The sequence below is a fragment of the Dermacentor andersoni genome, chromosome 2 (genome assembly GCF_023375885.2).
Source record: "Dermacentor andersoni chromosome 2, qqDerAnde1_hic_scaffold, whole genome shotgun sequence".
NCBI lineage: Eukaryota > Metazoa > Arthropoda > Arachnida > Ixodida > Ixodidae > Dermacentor > Dermacentor andersoni.
Genome location: NC_092815.1, coordinates 150,065,679 through 150,089,915, shown reverse-complemented (window position 1 = coordinate 150,089,915; position 24,237 = coordinate 150,065,679).

Sequence of the window (24,237 nt, the reverse complement as noted above, 5' to 3'; positions counted from 1 at the left end):
ACCACCGGTCCAATACTAAACCTCCTATTAAGTTACCTACAAGATAGAGAAGAACCAGTTTTTTTTTAGGTGCTTATTCTGATACTAAAGTTATTAACCAAAGTGTACCACAAGGCTCCACGCTAGGTCTCTTACTATTCTCTATTTATAATAATGATTTACCCACTAGTCTTAAGTCGCCACATTGTGTACTATATGCAGACAACACAACTATCTCGTTGCGTGACAATTCTTTAGCAACCATAATCCTTAAACAATGAACTTGGCCATATTGCTGCTTGGTGTTCGTCCAATCATTTAATTATCAATCCTTCAAAAACTCAATTCATGATTTTCCGTTCTAGCGAAAGAATGCTACCTGGCTTGCCTGAGATAACTCTAGATGGTCATCACATTCCCGCGCCGACTGTATATAATTTTTGGGCATAAAATTAGATTATAAACTTAAGTTTTCTCAACACATTGCCTTCAATAAGCAAAAGTGTACCTTCGGTATTACAGCATTAATCAAATCAAAGACATACTTTTCTAAAGACGCATTCTCAGCATTATAATTTGCCTTTATCCACAGTCACATTCGTTATGGCATTGTTTCCTAGGGAAACACATATAATTGTCATATATCGTCTATTAAGCAGTTACAAAACCAAGCAATACGCATTATCACTAGCAGTGGGATTTTCAAGAGTGCTACTCCACTGCTTCATGCAAATAACATCCTTGCTGTAATGAAGTTGTTCAGCTATCATCTAATGATTATATTTTGTAAGTTACTTACTAAGCAGCTCTATTACCAATTCATTGATTCTAGGCACCTCATCAATAACAATAATACCAGGTTTGCACGTAACTCCAATTTTCTACTACCTATGGTTCATTGTAACCACGGAAAAATTACAGCATCATTCGCTGCTATAAAACTGTGGAATGGTTTACTCGCCAGCATTAAATCTTCATCCTTTCATACATTTAGTCATGCCCTTAAGCTGTTTTATATGTGTAACTAAGTTTACGTCAATCATTACTCTACATTTGTCATTTGTATGCATTGACAGTTTTTATGCACAATAGGCTTGTGTACAAACAATTTGCTTTCATTGCTTTTCTCCTTCTATGTAGTGTTTTCGTAATTGTGTACGTTTCTTTTAGTTACCTCACTCTTTAATAAGTCTCTACAATGATATTATTAAACGAGGGTCCCGTTGCAGTCTTTCACTTTGGGACCCTCGTATTTATATTGTATGTTACCAATTCATTGTATTGAAATAATAATAAACTGAAACTGCGACAAAGCCAAACTACACAGAACCAGGTCTGCACAATTTACCCAAAGTGGTGTCGGAAAAATGTTGGTGCCTGTTGCGAGCACGAAAAACGGAATAAACCACGATCAATTCCAGAACATACATGGCTCCTTTCCAAATAGGGAAGGAGATTCGTCGTTCCATTAATTTATCGTTTCTTTATTTCATTTATTAAGCACAAGTAATTTCCCCTATGTTGTCTTTGGAGTCAGTGTTTGTTCGCTTCTCATGATATGACTAATAAAAATCGGGCGCCTCGGTTAACCCCCTTTCTCCTCGTTTATTACATAATGAGTTCCCGAATCCGGCAACATTGATGCCTTCAGGTAGCATATGCGCGTTCATTGACCAGTTGCCTTCACCCAAAAAGGTCTCGTTCTCGTGACGCCTGCGGCAAAAAGGAAGCTCCACGTCCGCCGCCAAGGTCATTGAGTGGTGGCGCTGTCTAACACTCCCAGGGTTCTAATAGTACACATAAAAACCTTAGAAAGTGAATGGGGAAACAGCGCCGCGGTAGCTCAATTGGTAGAGTATCGCACGCGAAATGCGAAGGTTGTGGGTTCGGTTCCCACCTGCGGCAAGTTGTTTTATTGCGAAGCAATACTACTTTAGGTCGCACTTCAGCCCGTTCCGTGGCGAGGCGGTGGTAGGCACCATTGACCTTTAGCGTGACCTCGCTGCGTGACGTCACACCACGTGACCTAGAGTGACGTCACACCAGCTGTGTAAAAACGGGGCCCCATCTCACGCAGTCGCGAGGCGAGGCGGTAGCCACCAACGGCGGCCTAACTCCCGCTCCTCTCACCAGAGGCGCGGCGCGGCGCCCGAGTCACCCTCGCGTGTCGCGACATCAACAGCGGCCTCCTCGCAGCCGCCGACGTTCGGCGGGTGTCGAGGATCGAGAACGTCGTCATGCGCTACTTGGACCTCTCGTCCTTCAGCTCGATACGGGCGTTCGCCGACGGCGTGCTCAAGTCCGAGATGCACCTGGACGTGCTGGTGCTTAGATGATTCACTGTAAGCCGTAACACTAGCATAACCCAAGACTACCACCAGCCATACTACCAGCTGATCCGAGAATCACACACGATTGCTTCGCAATCACCAGGCTTAACCAAGGTAAGCCACTACCGTTTTTTTTTCATCCACTTTAATTTCCATTAATTTATCGCTGCTTTATTTCATTTATTAAGCACAAGTAATTTCCCCTATGTTGTCTTTGGTGTTAATGTTTGTAGGCTTCTCCTGATATGACTATATATATATATATATCCGTGTGTGTGTGTCAGGGCTTGTCACCCGTTTGCCGTGGGCGCAACGTCGTCGACGGGGATACAAGCCGGTTGGAGAGAAAATTAAAATGTATTTATAGACTACATGACGACACACAATATAAACGATACACAAGAAAACTAATACGCACGCACTTAATCTAGATTAATGATGAAGACGAAAGAAATACAACGAACAGGTAACAGTGAATATAGAATTTACCACTACTAAAAACACACTTAAAGATGGTCAACTAAACAGAGTTCAAAACAAAACAAACGATGGCATACGCATGGCGGGCAGCAGCGGCAAGTCCATAAAGCATGGCACACGGCAGAGCTTTCCCGAAGAACGCTGGCACGCCGGAATTGTTGAGGTGGATGCGATTGCTAGGCTGGGTTTTCCGGGAGGCTAGGTTTGACGTCCTCCCTCGAGCAGGCGAGCTAACTTGAGCGGAACTACCGTGAGCTTCGTTGCAGACGTTGGTTTGTCGTCTCTTGCGCCAACTAGTAAAGCAGGAGACACACAGTACGATTAGGCGTACTATCCGACGAGCGGCACGGAATGCTTCGGCATGCGGATACGACGACTCGGAGCACACGGTGCGTGCATCTGAAAGAGCGAGCGGCGCGTAAGCTCCGCCCAGATCCAGCCCCCCAGCTCGACTTCGTATCCACGTCGCGAAACCCTATATAAACAACTCTGCACAACACTGTACACCACGACGGCGCGTTGTCCACTGACGACTCCGCTAATAGCCAGCGATAGGGCCGTAGGACTAGCTGGGCGGACGCTGCGGCTGACGGCGCTTGCGATCCAGCCCGAGTTAGTCGAAGAGCGCTTATTCTTGCCAAAACGATTAACACTGTACACTTAGGTCACACGGGAATAAATACAATTGGTTTACTCGACGCAGTCGTTGCGAAGGGCTAACGTGCAAGCGAAGCGAGCAGCCTCGCTCAGACGGTCGGCGTGTGCTTCTGCCCGCGAAATGCTCTCGCGTCTCGACTCCCAATCTCGCCAGTAGCTTTGTGGTAGTGTACTAGACGCTTCTTTGCATAACACGCACACATTCGATATAATTTTACTGAGCTGGTAACTATTTCGTGTCGGAAACAAACTGCAGCAGGTAATGCAAAAAAAGAAAAAGAATGCCTGAAACAGGCCAGCCCGCGCCGCCTCCGTGGAGGGAACGTCAGAGAACGTCACATGCCAACCGCGCTGTCATTGGCCGCGGCGAAACTACGGTGCGGTTGTACGACGCGTGGGACGATGAAAATCTGCGCGGTTTGTCGAACGCTGGACGTCCGATCCGGTGCTTCGGCATGGCAAAACACCTCTATTACACACAGACACACGCACACGCACGCGCACACACACACGCACACACACGATTGAACCTGTGTGAGAAGCAGGCTGCCTGTGAACGGAGCCTCCTTGACCGGTTGGACGGCCAAGACAAAATATCCATGAATAACAATGATTATATCTCTTTTGCGTTAGCTGGGACGGTGGTAGCGCACTTGTTTTCTCGCACCGCGAATAGAAGGCGTCGAAATCGCACCCAGCAGAAGACCCGGCTCTGACGGAACGATTCGACGTGGATCCATAGAATAAAAAACCAACATTAGAGAAGAAAAACTGTACCTTCTATAGTGGTGCGAAAATAAGCCGCAGCGCATGGAACTTACCGGGCTACCCGACAGATGATGCCACTCAAACAGGAAAAGGAAATGAATATTTTAGCGCAATACACAATATGGCCGCTTTTTACCGGTAGCATACGTTGGTATATGCCATGCTTACTGTGATGGCTTTGATGCTGCCTCAGTACCTTGGCTGCCACGCAGCTGGTGCGTTCTAATTGCCAGACTAAAGAGCATCTACTCACGCCCATACAAACAAGCCACAGGTGAGTCAACAGGACGTGCGACTTCACTGGTAGAAGAAAAGCAGTACACCTTCTCGTAAAAGTGCAGAAATAAAATGTGCACGTCAGGATACGCTGAAACTCTAAAAGCGAGCTCGTAAACTGCTCACTTTTGTCGATGCAAACGGAGGTCTGGTAACAAGCGACGACCAGCAGTGAAAGCAAATTGGACAGTGTCCCATCTGTTTGCGCCGATAGTCGCCGTTGAAAGTTAGCAACTGCAGTGCGAAACAATCGGGTGACTAAGCCATATGCTGCCACAGACAACACAGCGATATGGCCTACCCGGCGTTTCAGCCTGAGTTACGTTCCAACCTGCACGTTTCTTGTTGTTCTTTCGGGGGCCACTAATGTGTCGCTATGACTGGGTGCCCGACCAGCTCTCAATACCGACATGGTCGGTTTTGGGGAATCATCATTTTGCCAACACTGTTGCACCCCTGTCCACCCACATGGCTATCAACTTCATAGACTTCGGACCAAGTAAGCACATATGAAATCCTACGTTTCCGGCAGATAAAAGTCACATGCACACCTAGCCCGGGACTGCAGCAAGAAAGATCGAACAGGGAAGAGCATCCAGGTGTATGTAAACAGGGAATCTATGTTGCTGTCCGGACTGCAGGAGCAGGTGCTCGAGAGACTGTTGCCGAATGCAACGCAACAGGCCGCCACATCTGAAAAATGTAACACAGCAACCATGACGAAGCGGGACAGAGTTGAAACGAGACTGCAATCAAATCACTTCAGCATACCTCTCACATAACTTTCTGACTATACGTTGGCTAAGATCCGCATGACAGCAGTGAGCATTCACGCACACGGGTCGCTCACGGGAGATTCAGCCAGGCATCATACTACATAGACTACAGGCATAATACATGCCTTTGTCGCACATCGTGGTCTGATAACGAGCGACAACCAGCAGTGCAAAGAGATTGGACATAGCGTCCCACCTGTTTGCACGGGCAGTTGACATCTTGTATTGCGAAGCAATCGGGTGATGCAGGCATCTGCTGTCACAGCCAGTACTGTGACATGGACAACCCGGCATTTTAGCGTTGTCTCCTTTCATACTTGCACTTTCTTGTTCTTTCGAGGACCGCCAACGTGCAGCTCACAGTTGGTGCCCCACATTCGCTCAATATGGCCATGGTCAGTTTTGTGCGCATCACCATTTCGCGGCCACCGACGTGGCTATCAACTTCATACACTTCGGAAGATGTAATAACGTATGCTTGTCTCCGTTCACACCAAATTATGGCCGAAGAAGACCACAAGCCAAGTTTGCACACGGCTGCAGCAGGAAACGACGAAGCAGGGAGCAACTATCACGGTGCGTGTTCATTCGGAGTTTATGTCGCTGTGCTGACTTGCTGACTGCATTAGCACATGATTCCATCGAGAGTGTCTCTCAATGCAACTGACTAGGCTCCCACATCCGAGAAACGTAACACGTCGAACACGACCACGTGTCACAGCAGCGAAACCAAATTCCGCTATAAATCACTTAAGTGTAGCTTGCGCCAAAACCCAGGCTATCGAGCAAGAAGAGGAATCCTGAACGAGGCTAGGAATTAAATATGGGAACGAGAAAGCCTGCGTTCAAGTAGTCACTCTGCTCTGCAAGCACTGAAGCACAAAAAGATTACCGAAAGTCAAATGCAACAAAGGACGCGTTGCAAAGGTAGCGCAAGACAAATGAGATGGCGCATCACCTGTTTGAAGAGAGGAATCTCACATGGTAACGTACACTAGAATATACTGCTACAGATATTTTATAGTACCAAACATTAACTGGTATTTAGCATGAGCAAAGAATTGGTTTACCTTTATGTTTGGATAAGAAAGAAGAATGATCTCTAAAAATGATGGGGAACTAAAATGCTTGAATTCATAAAAAATTTATGCTTGGTACAAATTGTATTTGACGATAACAGGAAGCTGATTAAGGAAGAGCAAACTCACGGAACTCTATTGGTCAGCATCCTCCGTGCTAGTTAAGACGTTGCAGGTGCATTTGAACTCGAATAATTTTTTTTCTTGAGGTACCTAGATGACTCGGCCAATATCCGTGATGGCGGAATGATGGCCGAGGCTCTCTTAACTCTTGACACATTCCTCCGTAGAACTTATAGGTGATCAAGGTCCTTCTAGACTCGCTTCATTGTTTGTTGTGCAATGGCCTTGCGAATTCAGCACCAGCAACATCCTGTTGGTGTAGATGGGGGTTCCTGTGATGAGGGCCAAGAGGTCGTTGGTGCAGACTCTGTTGAAGCAGAACAGTAACACGTGAGATACAGCACAGATTACCCAAACCCATGTAGTGTGCTCTTTTATTTTGAACAAATTATGCCGAACCGTAGACATGAACGAATATTCATATCATCTGCTAGAAGCAAATGCCATGTTATCCAAAGACTGACAAGACAATACAGCATGTATCAAGTATATCTTTTTCTAGACCCAGAGTTGTTTACCTTGTAATAGCTTGCTTGTAATGCAACTGCTTCAATCAGCTTTGTTGCAAGTTCTTGCATATTCTTCAAAGTTGCACTCTTCTGTTGTAATTTTTTAATGAATCGCAAGATATTTGCTAATTCTGAATTATGTGATGTTTGTCATTGGCATGCTCAATATTTCATATATGTACTGGTGTTACAGGCATATCCTCAAACCTTCACAATTTCTGGATTAGCTAAGTTACCTGTGTAGTGAATGGAGAATTTAAGAGAGGAGATAAAAATGTCGTGGTGCAATAATGCTATGTTACTGCAGCTTCGCCTTTGTGGTGTCGCAATTACGTAATTCCTGGTGCAACTTTAACTGAACCCCTACTAGAAAATCTTATTTGTTTTCAAACAGGTTTCCTCAAATAGGGTTCTGGGACGGGACCCCGTCTCATCCTTTGCCGTCCTCACTTGTTTAAATCCTGCTTAATCCTTTTTAGTCCAAACCCATTTATATCCTGCATAGCCCTGTTTAATCCTGACCCGTTTATTGCTGCCCGGTATAACCCAGTCCTCTTCGACCCTGTTCAGACCTATTTTCTGTTACATTCGTAACAGGTCCGTCAAGAACGGATTGAAGTCGCTGAATACAACTTACTCTTTAAACCTATTTTGCACACTTGTGTATTTGCGGTCGGAATGGAAGACAAGTAGGTCTGCATTATGTTTGCTCCAAGAATGCCACTTTCACATACAGGTTTGCCTGGTACATTGCTTGATACAAAGATGAACACAATTTTCGGAATAAATTCATTAGCACTACCAACACTGATGGGATACATCATGAACGAATTTTGTAGGACCTATGAGAACGTTCACTGTGTATGACCTACACGAAAATGCACCCTGAAAAAGACTGTGCCTCATTTTTATATTTACTACAAGTGTGCAATGTACGTCTTGCAAGTTTAGTACATGTTTGATTACTTGTATTCGTCTTACTGCAGTGCTTTTTTGCTGTAATGGTTTGTTCACACATCTACAGTATAGCGTAATTTTGAGGAGGAATATGTCAGGCAAATATTGGCATGTACTTGTAAGTGAAAAAGATGAGTATACTTTACGTTGGTGTTTCTGTACACCCACTTGAGCTTTCATTAATAATGAAGTCCTCCAGTTTAAGCAAAAGCATGTCATACATGTCACAAGCACTGTTTATTGGACTTTCTAATGCACCCAGTCTGCCGAGAGAAGACCCCTGGGATGTGTTGCTTGACTGAAAGCGAGCAGAGCACCTGAAAAAAAGTAAAGTCAATCATTTATTTTCACTCATGCAACAGGTTAACACATAGGCAAAAGCAGCTTTGCCTAGGTTCACACACATAAGAAAGGTTCGGCAGGAGATAATCAACAAACCTTATTGAAAAATATGTGGTTTCATGCAATGCCTATGTTTCAAGGGAACATGGATTGCTGCGGGAGAATAAGCTGTCATAATTAGCAGGCCACTGATACAAGTGTTATAAAAAAACAAGCGCTTGTCTTCGTCGACCTTTTTTGTCCCTCGTCTATGTATGCGTTGTAAGTCACGATTGATACCATGGAATACCTACTAGCCCGTACCCAAACCTTCCTTCATTATCAAAAATGATGGACACTTGGTTTGATTAAATAATTACAAATGTTGGAGCAACAGAATACCACCATGAAATGTAACTTTAAGAACAACGCCTACAGGTTGAGAGAATAAATTACTCAGAAACTAAACCCTTCTGCCAGCAAACTTAATACCATAGTGTAGTGGCTTTGGCATTGCGCTGTTCAGTCAGAGGGCATGGAATTTAATCCCGGGCACAGTGGCTACATTTCAATTGCAGGGAAATGCAAGAATCCCAATGTAAGGTCCACTGGGTACATGTTAAAGAAGACTAGGAATCCCGTCAACTTGAAGTTATAAAGACCGTGGGAAATTTCGAGATAACAAATTCACAAAAGTAGGAGGCTCTGGCCGTACGAAGACCATATAAAGTATTTCAAAGTAGGTGCCAGCAGCCGCTAAATTTCTTGTAAAAGCTACATACGGTCTTAGGCATTTCAGTGCAGCCAGCCTATCCACATAGAGGCGAAGTAATATCCGAACGTTGGACGGAAGCTACAATATTTAAATCAAATGTTGGTATTTGAAATCGTAGAAGGACGATGTCTTCTTAATAATGTTCTGCGCTTGGTGCTCCCTCGTTATTTTTTTTCGTTCCCAATAGACAAATGTCAGTCAAGTCTTTCACATTTGTGTCTACTTTTTTTCATCTGTCATGGCGTCGAGAAGTCGCCGTTGATGACAAACAAAAACTTTCGTTCAAGCACGGCAATTGGTGTTTTCAACAAAAACTCAACTACAGTAACCTTATCCCATAAATACGTTATAAACATTCTGTCCTTCTACATGGGAAAACATCTTTCTGATTACGAGGCGCGCTGTAGTGAAAACTTCGGCCATTTGGACCACCTGGGTATCTCTTACCGGCCCAGAGGCGTTGCATTTCGTCTCGATCAATATGCGGCCGCCGCGGCAGGGACATGATCCCACGACTGTGTGCTTAGCAATGAAACACGATAGACACTAAGCCATCCCGCTGACTCATGCAGACGTTACCCTCCTTCATTTAAACAGTTGGGAAATATGAATGTTACCGCAAACACAAAACTATGGGGGGCCTAAGCAATTCTTATGATGTGCAAATGCGAGAACATTGCTTGGAACTTTGTTTATCGCTGAGTTATGTGGCGGAGCTTAACGTTGCAGCGAAATTATACTGAGTTTAGTGCTGCTGAGTTGTTTTCCACTGTAATGTTGCCGCTTATGAAGTCGCAACAACAGAAGACAACCGTGCGAGCACAAAATAGATGTAATCTTTCTTATTCATTGATATTGTTCGGTTGTGTCGGTTGTGTTTACCGTAGCCCTTCGACAGATGAACGCGCAATAACACCATTATATCAGTATATGTAACTTCATGTACAAAAAGCGGCTGATCCTTCGTAGTGACTTCAACCTTCCAGATAACGACTGGTCAACCACGTGTTATCGCTCTCCATGTTCAGAAAATGTTTTTGATATTATACTTATTTTTGACTTTTCACAAGTTGTCAGCGAGCCCACACGGGTTCAAGGCAATGCATCGAACAATCTTGACCTCATCTTTCTGAGCAATCACTTTTCGATCGATAAAACTATCTTAGCAGTGCTAGATGGAATATCATATCACAAATAAACATTATGCACTCCACCGGAGGGAAGAAGACGACGTTTTCGAACGCACATGTGCGAACGCGTCGGCTCCCGTTTCTACAAACCTTTTGGACCAGATTTCTTGCCTCAACCCACAGGAACTGTGCATCAATCGACGCAGTTTACTCCAAGGAACAGGCGGCTACCGAAATCGTACCGGTGGGTGGATTTTTCGGACTTTTCCGAGACTTTTCCACCGCATGCCACGTTGGCGCGCACCTACGCCTAACGAGCCAAACCATACGGGGTGGTCGGGCAGGCGTCGAGCATAGGCCCAACGCGTCGTCGAGCTAGAAAATGGACTCCAACCCCAAAACCTCGGTTGTAGAAGGCATGGAAATCAATCCGGAGGAAGCGGAGTGCTCAGGCTGGATCGAAGTCGTGAGCAAGAAGAAGAAACTTGCCGAGCGGTGTGATCCTAACGCACCCACGTCAGCGAAAGGAAGCGGTAATGGCGGCGCCCGCATTGCCGCACCACAAAAGGTATTGCGACGAGTTGTGGAAGCTTCCAGAATCGCGAACTTTCCTAGGAATCACTTTAAGACCGTTATAAGGCCTCGTGGAGGGCTGGATGTTAAGAAGACGGACCTTATTATTTTCAAGCGTGCGCTCGCCAAGGCGGCTTCCCTAACAGCGGAGCAGGTGTTCGACGACACGTTGTGCACGAACCCCTTCCAGAACATTCTCGTGGTTTCCACGCCGTACGAGGTGAACGCGCGCGCCTACGCCAAGGTTCAGCAGATTTGTATGGCAAATGTCGTCATAGAAGTGGCGGCCTACGTGGCTGCGTCGGACGACACATGTAAAGGAGTGATCCGCGGAATCAACGTGGACATCAGTGACGCAGAACTGACGGAGATGAACGTCAACCGGAGAAACCCCGGTGCTCTGGGGGTTCGAAGAATCAAGAAGACAACAACAGGGATCGTGTTGTTCGACGGACACAAGGTCCCCCTAAACGTCGTATGTGATGGTGTTCGCTACCCTTGTTCCTTGTATTGCAGGCAAGTAGACGTTTGTTATGCGTGTGGAGAATTGGGCCACAGCTCCGACGTTTGCCCGAAGGGCGAAGACCAGAAAAAATGCCGCGGATATCGCATGCTAACACCACCAGGGGACACCAATGTGATCCCAAGTGCGCCATCTGTGGTGGGGCACACTAAACGGCAGACCTCAAGTGCAAACAGCGCTTCCAGGTGCCATACATGGTGCGCCAAAGACGGCGGCGCCGCAGGCGCGCACAGCACGCGCAGCGGGCGGCAGGACCGCGTGGCTTCGACACAGCTAGCGGCGGAGAAGCAATGGCGGGAGAGAAACCCTTCTACTCCCCTCATCGCACCATATCGGCATCGAGAGGACGCTCCCGCTCCCGATCCAGAGGGCGATCCAGCAGATCACGCTCTCGCTCCAGAGGGCGCGACAATAGCAGCAGACGCTCCCGTTCGAGAGGACGATCGGGTTCCAGGGTCCGAATCCAGGAACCAATGTCCTGGGCAGACAAGGCCAGGATGAACATCTCAAGCGGCAAAAAGGTAACACAGGGCATCTCGCCGGAGCATAAAAGAGAGCAATCTGAGATTTTAATGCTTAAGAAGGAAAATGCAGAGCTAAAAGAGGCACTACGAACGCTGAGGGCTGAGTTCGAGCTCTTCCGTAACTCGCGTGAACCCCGCGAAGTAGCCTTACCCATCCCAGTTCAAGCAGAAGGGTCGAATAAGCGCAAAGCTATTCCCCCCCCCCCCCCCCGCGACCACGGAAAGAGAGCCAATGCAAACTGACGAGTCCCCCGCTCAGGACCCTAAGCCAGAGGCAAACATACTCGCGTCTTTGAAGGTAATTGAGGAATCGCTCACGCAGATGAAAGAGGCCTTAGCTATTCAATCTACCACTGTCGAGCATATGGACAGTAACATCTCCCACCTAACACGTAGAGTGGGCATCCTCGAGTCTAAAATGAAAATGATAGACTCTAGCAAAATCAAAAGCATCTCCACTGGCATCACTGCAAAAGCTAAGAAAGTACAGCAGGATCCCGATAACACGAGTCCCCTGCAGGCTCTGCTAGTTCAATAGAAATCAAAATGGCGGGACAAACCGGAAACCTAATTATCTGGCAGTGTAATTGCGCCAGCTTCTTAAGGCGCAAAGCTGCTCTATTGCAGCTCATCAAAGCACAAGCGATAATGCCGCACGTCCTGCTCTTGCAAGAAACACTTAGTGAGAAGGTAAATTTATCGGGCTACCGTTCGGTTAGCCAAAAAGGAGAAAATGGCAGAGGTATCGCCACATTCGTCAGGAAAGACACCTCTTTTCAGGAGCACGAAGTCAAAATTTGTAACTCGGATAAGAAATCCGGTCTCGAGGCACAGTTAATTGAAATCATCCCCCACGGAAAAATCCGACGAAACATTTTCATTCTCAACTTGTGTCAGCTCTCCTTCCGCTCATAAGCATAATCTCCGGTCACTACTAAATAGGGTCGCAACCGCTGCGAAATCGCAGCCCTTAATAGTCGCAGAAGATTTCAACGCTCCCCACCCGGCTTGGGGTTATGTAACACGAACAAAGAAAGGAGCCAACCTAGTTGCAGCGAGTACAGACCTAAACCTGACGCTGGTCTCGGACCCACGTTTCCCCTCGAGGCTGGGAAACTCGGTCGCCAGAGACACGACCCCTGATCTCAGCTTCACTAGGAAGGCTGTGGCCACGTGGTCCAACTTACAGGAGAACTTGGGGAGCGACCACTACATAACAGAACTCAGGATGGAAATAATAGCAGCTCCTCCCAAAACCTATAAATACACAGACTGGGACCTATTAAGGAAAATAAGAGGTGAAGATGAGGCAGTATACGACATGTTCAGTGAACTGCTTGTACAGATACAAATGGGTGTCGAGAAGGCCACCAAGGAAATAGTTACGGATTTTGATGCCCCAGGGATGGACGCAAGGTTAGCGCATCTCCTGGAAGCCAAGCGCTCTCTCCTCGAGAGATGGAAGACACAAAGACTCAATCGCAGGCTACAGAAAAAGATCGCGGAGCTCAATAAACTCATTGAGGAGCATTGCTCCGAACTTAATAAACAGCAATGGAGAGACGCCTGCTTGGCAGCGGATGGAAAAATGCGCAAAGGAGGCAAATGGACCTTATTTAAACATCTCTTAGACGATGGACAATCCACATGTAATCGGAGACTAGTCATAGACCGATTAATTAATAAGGAAAAATGGAAGGCACTTCAGAGGCCTCCATATTTCGGAAACTAGCGAACAAATACCTTCCAATTGGCCAAAGCCCAGGTTCTCCCCTCCCTCAGTATGAGGGCGCGCCTGCCCCAGAGCTGGACGTCCCCTTCTCGGAAGCTGAGATCAGGGAAGTGCTGCACAATTTAAACGGAAGGTCTGCCCCAGGCCCCGACGGAGTTACAAACCGGCTCTTAAGAAATTTGGACGACAAAGCAATTAGACAAAGCAAAGACAAAGCAATTAGACAAAGCAAAGATAAATGAGGTATGGGAGGAGGGCGTTGTACCGGAGAGTTGGAAGAAGGCCACAGTGGTGTTAATCCCCAAGCCAGATAAATCACCCAGCTTGGAGAACCTCCGTCCTATCTCCCTTACTTCTTGCATTAGCAGAGTAGCGGAACATGCAGTGCATAACAGGATATCGAGACATATTGAGCGCAACGAACTATTCCCGTAGGATATGGTTGGTTTTAGGCCCTTGCTTTCAACGCAGGATGTAATGCTCCTGCTCAAAACACAGATAATCGACTCTCAAAGCAAGGATATAAAAGGGGTCCTCGCACTGGATCTATCCAAGGCAGTCGATACAATTGCACATGACTATATCCTTCAGGAGATATCGGCCTTGAACTTAGGAGTTAAATTCTTCTTCGTTGCATCCTTCCTCGAGAGCAGGACGGCGGCCATAAAGTTGATGCAATCAGTCTCGGAATATTTCACACTCGGAAACAGGGGTACTCCCCAAGGGGCAGTTATCTCACCCCTTCTGTTTAATATAGCAATGCGCAAGTTGTCGGAAAGCCTTGCAGCAATTCCTTACGTAGGTCATGCATTATATGCTGACGATATTACAATCTGGTGTCCTGGAGGATCGGAGGCTACGGTCGAACAAGCTCTACAGGAGGCTCTGGATGTTACAGAGTCTTTCTTAAAAGGTACGGGACTGGCACTCTCGCCTGGAAAGTCGGAACTCCTGCGGTACAGACAGGCTAGACGAGGTCCTAGGGGACTCACCCCACTTCATCAGGTGCCCATTAGCGTTCGTACCAGAGATGGGCACACCATCCCGAGAGTAGACTCTATCAAAATACTAGGGCTTTCAATAAACTTAAAGGGATGCAACGCTAAGACTATAGCCCAACTCACCACGAAAACTGAAAACATTATTAGATTAATTATGAGAGTGTCCAACAAGAAAGGTGGCATAGGCGAGGAGATACTCCTTAGGGCTCACCGTGCTTTCCTCATCAGCCATGTCATTTACATAGTCGCGGCCCTCAATTGGACGAAAACGAAAATAGATAAATTAGACACGCTTATGCGCAAAAGTATCAAAAGGGTGATCGGCGTTCCAATCACGGCTAGCACAGAGAAACTCATGACATTGGGAGTACACAACACAACTTCAGAATTAATAGAAGCACAAAGATCAGCACAAATTATTAGATTATCAAACTCCAAAGCAGGCAGAAGACTTCTGGATGCGGCAGGCCTCCGTCCTAGCTTCAATCAGGGAAATATCACGCAACTTGATATTCAGATAAGGAACTCCTTTATTGTAGACCCTTTTCCAAGAAATGTCCACCCCCAACACAATAAAGGTCGAAGCTTAGCGAGGGCTAGAACTTTCTTAAAAAACATATCCGGAACGGAGACCTTTGTTGACGCGGCGCGACACGCCAGTGCCAACAAGTTCTCCGTAGCCATAGTCGATGACAGGGGAGAACTCCTCTCGGCAGCCTCGCTGAAAACCTCCTCGGTCGATGTGGCGGAACAGGCTGCTATAGCTCTCGGATTACTGGACTCAAAACGCACTACGGTGTACACGGACTCCCGAGCAGCCGTTAGAGCGTTCGCATCGGGATTGATAGCCAAAGAAGCAGCCAGGATTCTAAACGGCAAACACCCCTCTGACATTGTTCACCACATAGTCTGGTTCCCAGCTCACATGGGACCAGACGTATTACCGGGTAACCTGAACCCCAATGAGATAGCTTACGACCGTGCGCGAGGTTTCGTATGCCGCGACGGGATGGTGTCTCGAGAGAGTTCGGGAGAGCTCGTCCAAAGTGATCCACTGGTTACTTTTCATGAAATCACCTCTAATTACAGAGGGAATAGGCAGAGTTTTCCTTTTCCCCATTATAAGCTCAACAGGCCACAAGCTAGCACGCTTCGCATGCTCTAGACGGGGTCCTACCCCTCTAGGGGCTTTTTGAACATCCTCCACCCGGACATCGATCCACTCTGCCCAGATTGTGGCACTGAATTTAGCTCATTAAATCACATGCTCTGGCAGTGCCCTGTGTTACAGGATTTTAATACAGAAGACTGGACGAAGGCCATCACAGACCCGAGACAGGACGTCCAGGTCCTGGCTGTCCAGAGGGCCCGTGAACGAGCGGAGAGGCATGGCCTCTCTGTTCCGACATGGGACTAGCCAACGGCTGGGTAGGGACCTGCAGGCCCCCGCTTAGCTCCTCAGGAACCCAATAAAGTCGTTTGCTGCTGCTGCTGCACTCCACCCATTCAGGCCCCAACAGATCATTCTATTTCGAAAACTAGTTATCCAGGCTTTACAAATGCTGATGACTCAAGCATAGTTAATTAGTTAATTTTGGATTGTCAGTCATTTGAAGAACTCTTTAATCACTCAGACATTGATATAGGCGGATTATGGGAAAGCTTTAAAGCCATTGTATCCCACTGCATCAATAAGTACATACCAACAAAAACCAAACGAATAAACAGAAATAACCCGTGGATAACACGGGATGTCAGTCATGCGAAGCGCCAAGTGAAGCAACTAAGGAAATTGCTTGAAAGAAAAAAGGTCCTCAACATAAACGTAAACTGACGTGTGCCGTTAATGAAATGAAAGCAAATATTAGTAAAGCGAAAGCACATTACTTTTTAGTTACGCTTCCTAATCTTTAAAACATTTCCCTGGAAAGGTTTAGAAGCATCTTGGCCTCAGGAACAACATTCTCAGGAACAACATTTAAATTTTCTAAATTCCTTACATACTTCTAGTCTGTGTTCACTGCTGACGATGGCCGCATTCCCGAGGTGAATCACTACAACCAGAGACCGCTAGACATGCCAACGATAACTGAGTCAGGAGTACTCAACTCACTACTACCAATAGACACAAAAAAGGAAACTGCCCGGACAATATTCCCAACACTTTTCTTCAAAGATATGCTGAAGTCAACGCGAAATATGTACATCTAATATTTAACAAATCCTTATCAATATCCTTGCAAAGGAACGGAAAATAGCGAAAGTAATCCCCGTTCATAAAGCAGAAAGCAAAAGTGATGTCGGTAATTACAGACTAATATCGCTAACGTCCACAGTAGGAAACTTTTTAGAGCATATCGCACTAAAGCACATCACGAGCTATATGGAGCAAGCATAAATATTATCGCCTATCCAGCATGGTTTCCGGCGGGGACTTTCAACCATCACCCAGTTACTTGAATTAACGCATGATTATCCCAAAGCAATTGATAATCAAAAACAAGTTGACTTAATATCATTCAGTTTTTCGAAGGTGTTTGATAGAGAAACCCATCAAAAACTAATCAGCAAACTGAAAACAACTTTAGGCGACGGTTCTATTGTCAATTGGATTGAAGATTACTTAACCAACCGGTTTCAGCATGTTGTTGTTAAAGGGATGCTGAAGAGTCTGTCGAATTCAATAAGACGCTCATATACGGATGCGGGAACCTTATAAACCATGAAGGTAAACCTTTGGGGCGGATTTTTCACTTAGGAGCGACGCAATCGTCGGTTAAAATTGCGCTGTAGCTCCGCCCCCCGTCGAGCGCCGCGCGCTGCTGCTGACGCTGACAATGCGAGCAGAGACCGGAAACCGCGGCTTAGTGACGTCTACAATGGTGTTCCGCTCCTTCGCAGTCTCCGCGACCGTGCCTGACCGGGCTTATTTCTGCGTGCGTGCCGTCCTAATCTGCTTCGCTCGACCATACATTCCTTTATTTGTGTGTATATAGGAGTGGTAGTTTACGTGCGCAGCATGAATTGAACTTGTAGGCCGATCATGCCGGCGTTCTGTGCAGCCTACGCTTGCACGAACACCAGCGGCCGAGACGATGTTCCGATGTTCCATTAGTTCCTGCAAGACAAGAAGCTTTCAGCTAAGTGGGAGGCTACTGTGAAGCGAAACAACTTCAAGCGCTCAAGAACAAGTGTTGTGCTCTAACCACTTCCGTGACGATTACTACCGGAGTTTATCAATAATGCGTGCTTTGGGTTCTCCTAAAAAAAATAGTTAGCACGCTGAACGGAAGGTGCATGTTTATCTCCCACCCTTGACGCAGGTTTTATCGCCAAGCGCCGCGAATTTTCTATTCGCACGTGTGCTGTGAAACAGCCTGCATGCAGCTAACATAACGCAGTGCAAGCGTAAAGTTTGCATGTGTTGGAAAGCCTGCTAACGCCAAGACGCTGCGCTCCCCCTTCTCTCGCACACATAAGAAACCGACCATCTCACGTAGCCGACGGAATTCGCCGGTTACGAGTAGCGTGCGGATGGCGCGCTGATGAAGGTTGTATAGTACACGGGCTACAACAGCCGGTAAACTTTTCCCGCGTTTAAACCGTCTGTGTAGATTGCCGACAGCTTTGGGGCAGCGCACAAATGCTGAAGATCGCATCACCGCTTACGTTCTACGAGGAGGCATGCAGGAACATAACACTACAGTTGTTTTCCCGGAAACGTACTCACTGGAACGCTGAATGCAGCTTAGAAAAAACATACTCGCCAAAGAACATTTCCAACACAAGGAGATGCTAACACTTCGCCTTCGTTCGCGTGGAAAGCAGTGCTTGCATCAGCATATTTTGCTTGTTGGAGAGGCCGGCTCTTCGCAATCGGCTCGTACATGTAGTATGTACAAGTATGTATACGTACGTGTAGTATGTACAAGTAGAAACCCTGTATAAGTGATCTTGCACGCGACAGCGGCAGCGGTACAAGTGAGGCGTTGGCTGTCGCGTTCACTCGTCGTCTGCAAGCCGAACTCCACGCGAGCGACGGCTTTGAGCGACGACTTCCCGGTATGAGGGCAGCAATATACGCGCCGAAACTAGCGCGACGCATGCTTTATTAATTTAAGTTGATGTATTTTACTGAAGAAGGAGCATAAAATATTTCTGAAGGTCTTGCACTAGGTTCTTATTCTTGCACGTGTAAAATTCGATTAGTTTGCTCATTCCGTGCGACAAACAGCAGTATTTGAGTTATGTACATCCAGTTTCGGCTTCGCACAATTGGCTAGTCGCTCATAACATTTCCGGGCGACGAGCGACGAGTTCTAGATTTCTAGAAACGAGCGATCGAGCGACAACACCGAGCGATTTGTTCAAGCGACGGGCCGTTTTGTCGCTCGAAGCCGTCGCGCGTCACCGTCGCACGCAAAATCGCTCTCGTAGAGTTTGTACTTAACGCCGAACTCCTCAGAGAAACGCAAGCTCTCGAAAATTTCCGTGACCGTCTAAGCCAAACACCACCAAACTACTTTGCACCGTGCTTCGTGTGTAGCAGCAGCAGTCGGGCCGGAAGAACACCATTGTTGACGTCACGAGGCGCCCGACCAATCACAGGTGGAAACGAGGCGCGCGAGCTAGGCGTGTCTGCTGCTGCACTTTCGGTCGAAATAAAATATGTTTGCGCTTTCTTTCACTCCATTTCGATGCGATATTCGAATTCAGAGGTTTTAAAACCACGGCGTATTGCTCTTCACTCATTTTTTCTGGAAAACCTTTCAGCTTTCCTTTAACAATGAAATTTCTTCCATTCCAACACTTACATCGGGGTCGCCTCAAGGGTGCATCCTTGCTCACACTTTATTTATTTATTTATTTATTTATTTATTTCAGATACTGTCAATCCCAGCGGGATTTTTACAGGTTGGGCACATATTATACACTCACAAATAGCGATAAAAACAGGTTTACATGATTTCAACAATATTTGCAATCGACACAAAGCAGATTTACACATGTGGTAGGAAATAAAACAAGGGTACATTTCATTTGGCAAAAGGGGGTGAAATTACATAGGCAAATACAATGCTCATACAGATTTCATTTTATACAATGACTTGAGTGGTGTTATTTCCGGCTAACGTAATCTAATTATTGCACAACAGCTCTTCTACAAGGGTTATAAATTTCGGCAACGATGTGTTAGTCGTTATGAAGGGGTCCAGGCTATTCCATTCTCTTATTGCAAGAGGAAAGAACGAATATCTAAAACAGTCAGTGCGAAATGCATATTCTTTAAGTGTTAATGAATGCTTATGGCGGGAAGGTCTGGTGTCAGCTAGGGATATATACAACGAAGTATTTATTCGTAATGCATTGTGTATCAATTGGAACAATAATTTTAGTCTTGCTAGCTTGGCGCGGTTTCGCAGAGTAGGGATACCGGCTTGTTTTAGCAGTTGGGTAGGTGAATCGCTATTCTTGTATTTGTTAAAGATGAATCTAATTGCCTTTCGCTGCACTCCTTCTAGTTTGTTAATAAGCTGTTGTGTATAAGGAAACCAAATTGTGTTACCATATTCGAGAACTGGGCGAATAAATGCGTTGTATGATAGCAGTTTAATTTCCGGTGGCGCAGCTCGAAGTCTTCTTCTGAGGAAGAACAGCCGTTTTAAAGCAGATGGTATGATACTGTTAATATGAGATTCCCATCTTAGGTCATGTGAAATGATCAAGCCAAGATATTTAAGCTCATGAACTCGGGTGAGCGGTATATTATTGATTGTGTATTCGAAGTCTGACCTATGTTTTTTGCGGGTTATAGATAAAAAGGCAGTTTTTTTAATGTTCAGCTCCATCTGCCACTTTTTACACCACTTCACTACATCGTGAAGGGCGCTGTTTAAATCAACGTGGTCATTCATAGAGTTAATTTCATTATAAAGAATGCAGTCGTCGGCAAAAAGCTTCATTTTAGCGCGGATGTTAGAGCGTAAATCATTAATAAATATAAGGAATAAAGTGGGAGCAAGGACACACCCTTGAGGCACCCCCGATGTAACTGGTACAATGGAAAAAATTTCATTGCTAACAACAACATACTGAAACCGGTTGGTTAGGTAATCTTCAATCCAATTGACAATAGAACCATCGCCTAAAGTTGTTTTCAGTTTGCTGATTAGTTTTCGATGGGTTACTCTATCAAACGCACTTGAAAAATCTAATGCTATTAAGTCAACTTGTTTTTGATTATCAATGCTTTGGGATAAGTCATGCATTACTTCAAGTAATTGGGTTATTGTTGAAAGTCCCCGCCGGAAGCCATGCTGGATAGGCGATAATATTTCTGCTTGCTCTAGATAGTTCGTGATATGCTTTAATATGATATGCTCTAATAATTTCCCTACAGTGGACGTTAGCGATATTGGTCTGTAATTACCAACATCACTTTTGCTTCCTGCTTTATGAACGGGGATTACTTTCGCTATTTTCCATTCCTTTGCAAGGTTACATGTTGATAAGGATTTGTTAAATATTAGATGTAGATATTTCGCGTTGACTTCGGCATATCTTTGAAGAAAAGTGTTGGGAATATTGTCCGGGCCGTTTCCTTTTTTTGTGTCTATTGATAGTAATAAGTTCAGGACTCCTGACTCAGTTATCGTTGGCATGCCTAGTGGTCTCTGGTTGTAGTGATTCACCTCCGGAATGCGACCATCGTCAGCAGTGAACACAGACTGGAAGTATGTATTTAATGAATTTGCAAAACTTAAATTTTGTTCCTGAGAATTGAGAGTGTTGCTTTGTTTTTGGGGGCTAAGATACTTCCAAAACTTTCCAGGGGAATGCTTTAAAAAGTTAGGAAGCGTAACTGAAAAGAAATGTGCTTTTGCTGTACTAATCTTTGCTTTCATTTCATTGACAGCACACGTGAGTTTACGTTTATGTTGAGGGCCTTTTTTTGTTTTGAGCAATTGTCTTAGTCGCTTCACTTTGCGCTTTGCATGAATGACATCACGTGTTATCCATGGGTTATTTTTATTAGTTTGTTTGGTTCTTATTGGAATATAGTTATTGATGCAGTGGGATACAATGGCTTTAAATCTTTCCCATAATGCGTCTATATCAGTGTCTGAAGAATTAGCGAGTTCTTCAAATGACTGATACTCCAAAACTAAGTAATTAACTATGCTTGAGTCGTCAGCTTTTGTAAAGTCTGGATAACTAGTTTGGGAAATAGAAAGATTTGTTGCGGCCTGAATGGGAGTAGTGCATAATGTTAATTTGTGATCTGATATTCCATCTAGCACTGCTAAGTTAGTTTTATTGATCGAAAAGTGGTTGCTCAGAAAGATGAGGTCAAGAATGTTGGATGCATTGCCTTGAACACGTGTGGGCTCGTTGACAACTTGTGACAAGTCAAAACTAAGCACAATATCAAAAACAATTTCTGAACAAGGAGAGCGATAACTCATGGTTGGCCAGTCGATATCAGGAAGGTTGAAATCCCCGAGAAGGATCAGCCGGGATTTTGGTACATGAAGTTCCATATACTGATATAATGATGTCATTACGCGTTCATCAGTCGAAGGGCTACGGTATATACAACCGACACTGATAGTCGTTGCACCAAAACTAAGTTTGCAAAAAAGTGCTTCAGCACTTTCGACTTCTGGTAAGATAGTGAAAGGACTTTTTTTATTTATTAGTAAAGCAACTCCTCCTCCTCGCGTTAATCTGTCTTTGCGCACAATCACATAGTCGGGTGGGGCTATTTCTTTGTCCTGTATGTCATCTGTAAGCCACGTTTCTGTAATCGCCATAAAGTCGGGCTCTAGGCTGATAAGAAGAGACTCTAGTGCGTTAAGCTTATTCAATATACTACGCGCATTTACGTTTGCAAAGGTTATTTGTTTCGTTTTTGGGGCGGTCGGGGGCGTAGGTGTGCTCCAATTCCTTCCTGGTTTTTTTGGCCTTTACTCGCATTTGTCTGTGCCTTTACAGGTACCCGGCAGTTCTTTTCTTCATCCCACTGGAACAATTCTCCGTTGATTCGGACTTTATTGTAAACGAGCGCCACCTTTGCACCGGAATCTTTCATTGATTTTACACTAACCCACAGTTTTTTCCTTATGTCGCGTACTCGGACAGAGAAATCTTCACTGATCGCGTATTCAGTATTTTTAAGTTTGCGACAGTTTTTTAGCACAAGAGTCTTTTCACGGAAGTCTAGAAGTTTAAGTATTACAGGCCTGGTTTTCTCGCGTGAAGGTTTTCCTAACCTATGAATGCGTTCAATGGCGACAGGTTGAATTTGAAGAATGTTCTTGGCAATGCTTTCATTAAAAGTTTGTTCAAGGGATTCGTTGTCTTCTTCTTCAACTTCTGGAATTCCATAAACTAAAAGATTACACCGTCTCGAGCGATTTTCCAAATCATCCAGTTTTAGTTCAAGCGAGGAAACAACCTTCTGCAGGTTGGTGACCTGGTTTAAGCAGTCCAACATTTTTTGATCAAGGGCAGCCATGTTTTCCAGTTTCGTTTCAATTGATGTTAGTCGATCCTCTTTAATGCTTTTTATGTCTGCGGCAATCGCCTGGAGCTGTCTGGAGATCTGTTCAAGGTCTGGGCCGGGGTTTGTTTCGACGTCTCCAGCCAGTAGCAGTAATTCCGCCGCGTGCATTGCCAAATCACACAGTATAGGACACAGCAGCCTTGGGCACGGCAGCATAACAAGGAACGGATCATTTGAGCGAATACATTTGCCGTAACGCCTTACCTGCACAAGATAGACGAAAGGATTAAGAATCCGCATCGTGCTGTTGCTGCCGTGCCCAGTGAAGTGCGTGCCGGTCCAGTCCCGCTTTAAGTAGCACCGAAGCGCCACCTGGTCCAAGCTGGGAGTCCCGTCAATGTGTGGCGTCCCTGTCGACTTCCGGTGGAAGACGAAGGTTTCGATGACCGCTGTCGTCGCAGGGCGGAAGGAGCCGGAGTGGTTGCCCAGCCGCACTATCATGCCCTGCGTCATGGGGCCAGAGCCATCCCGTGTCGTCGGTATCACCAGGGAAGTAGAAATCAGCGGCACAAGATAGACGAAAGGATTAAGAATCCGCATCGTGCTGTTGCTGCCGTGCACAGTGAAGTGCGTGCCCGTCCAGTCCCGCTTTAAGTAGCACCGAAGCGCCACCTGGTCCAAGCTGGGAGTCCCGTCAATGTGTGGCGTCCCTGTCGACTTCCGGTGGAAGACGAAGGTTTCGATGACCGCTGTCGTCGCAGGGCGGAAGGAGCCGGAGTGGTTGCCCAGCCGCACTATCATGCCCTGCGTCATGGGGCCAGAGCCATCCCGTGTCGTCGGTATCACCAGGGAAGTAGAAATCAGCTGCACAAGATAGACGAAAGGATTAAGAATCCGCATCGTGCTGTTGCTGCCATGCCCAGTCCATTTGTTTGTTTATTATTTGTTATTTGTTATTTGTTATTTGTTATTAATTATTATTTTGTTATTTGTTATTAATTTGTTATTTTTATTAATGATTTGCCCGCTAACATCCCAGTTAAAATGAAGCTTTTGCCGATGACACCATTATTTATAATGAAATAAACTCTAAGAATGCTCACGTTGATTTAAAATGCGCCCTTCAAGATGTAGTAAAGTGGTGTAAAAAGTGGCCGATGGAACTGAACAACAAAAAAACTGCCTTTTTATCTGTAACCCGCAAAAACATAGGTCTGA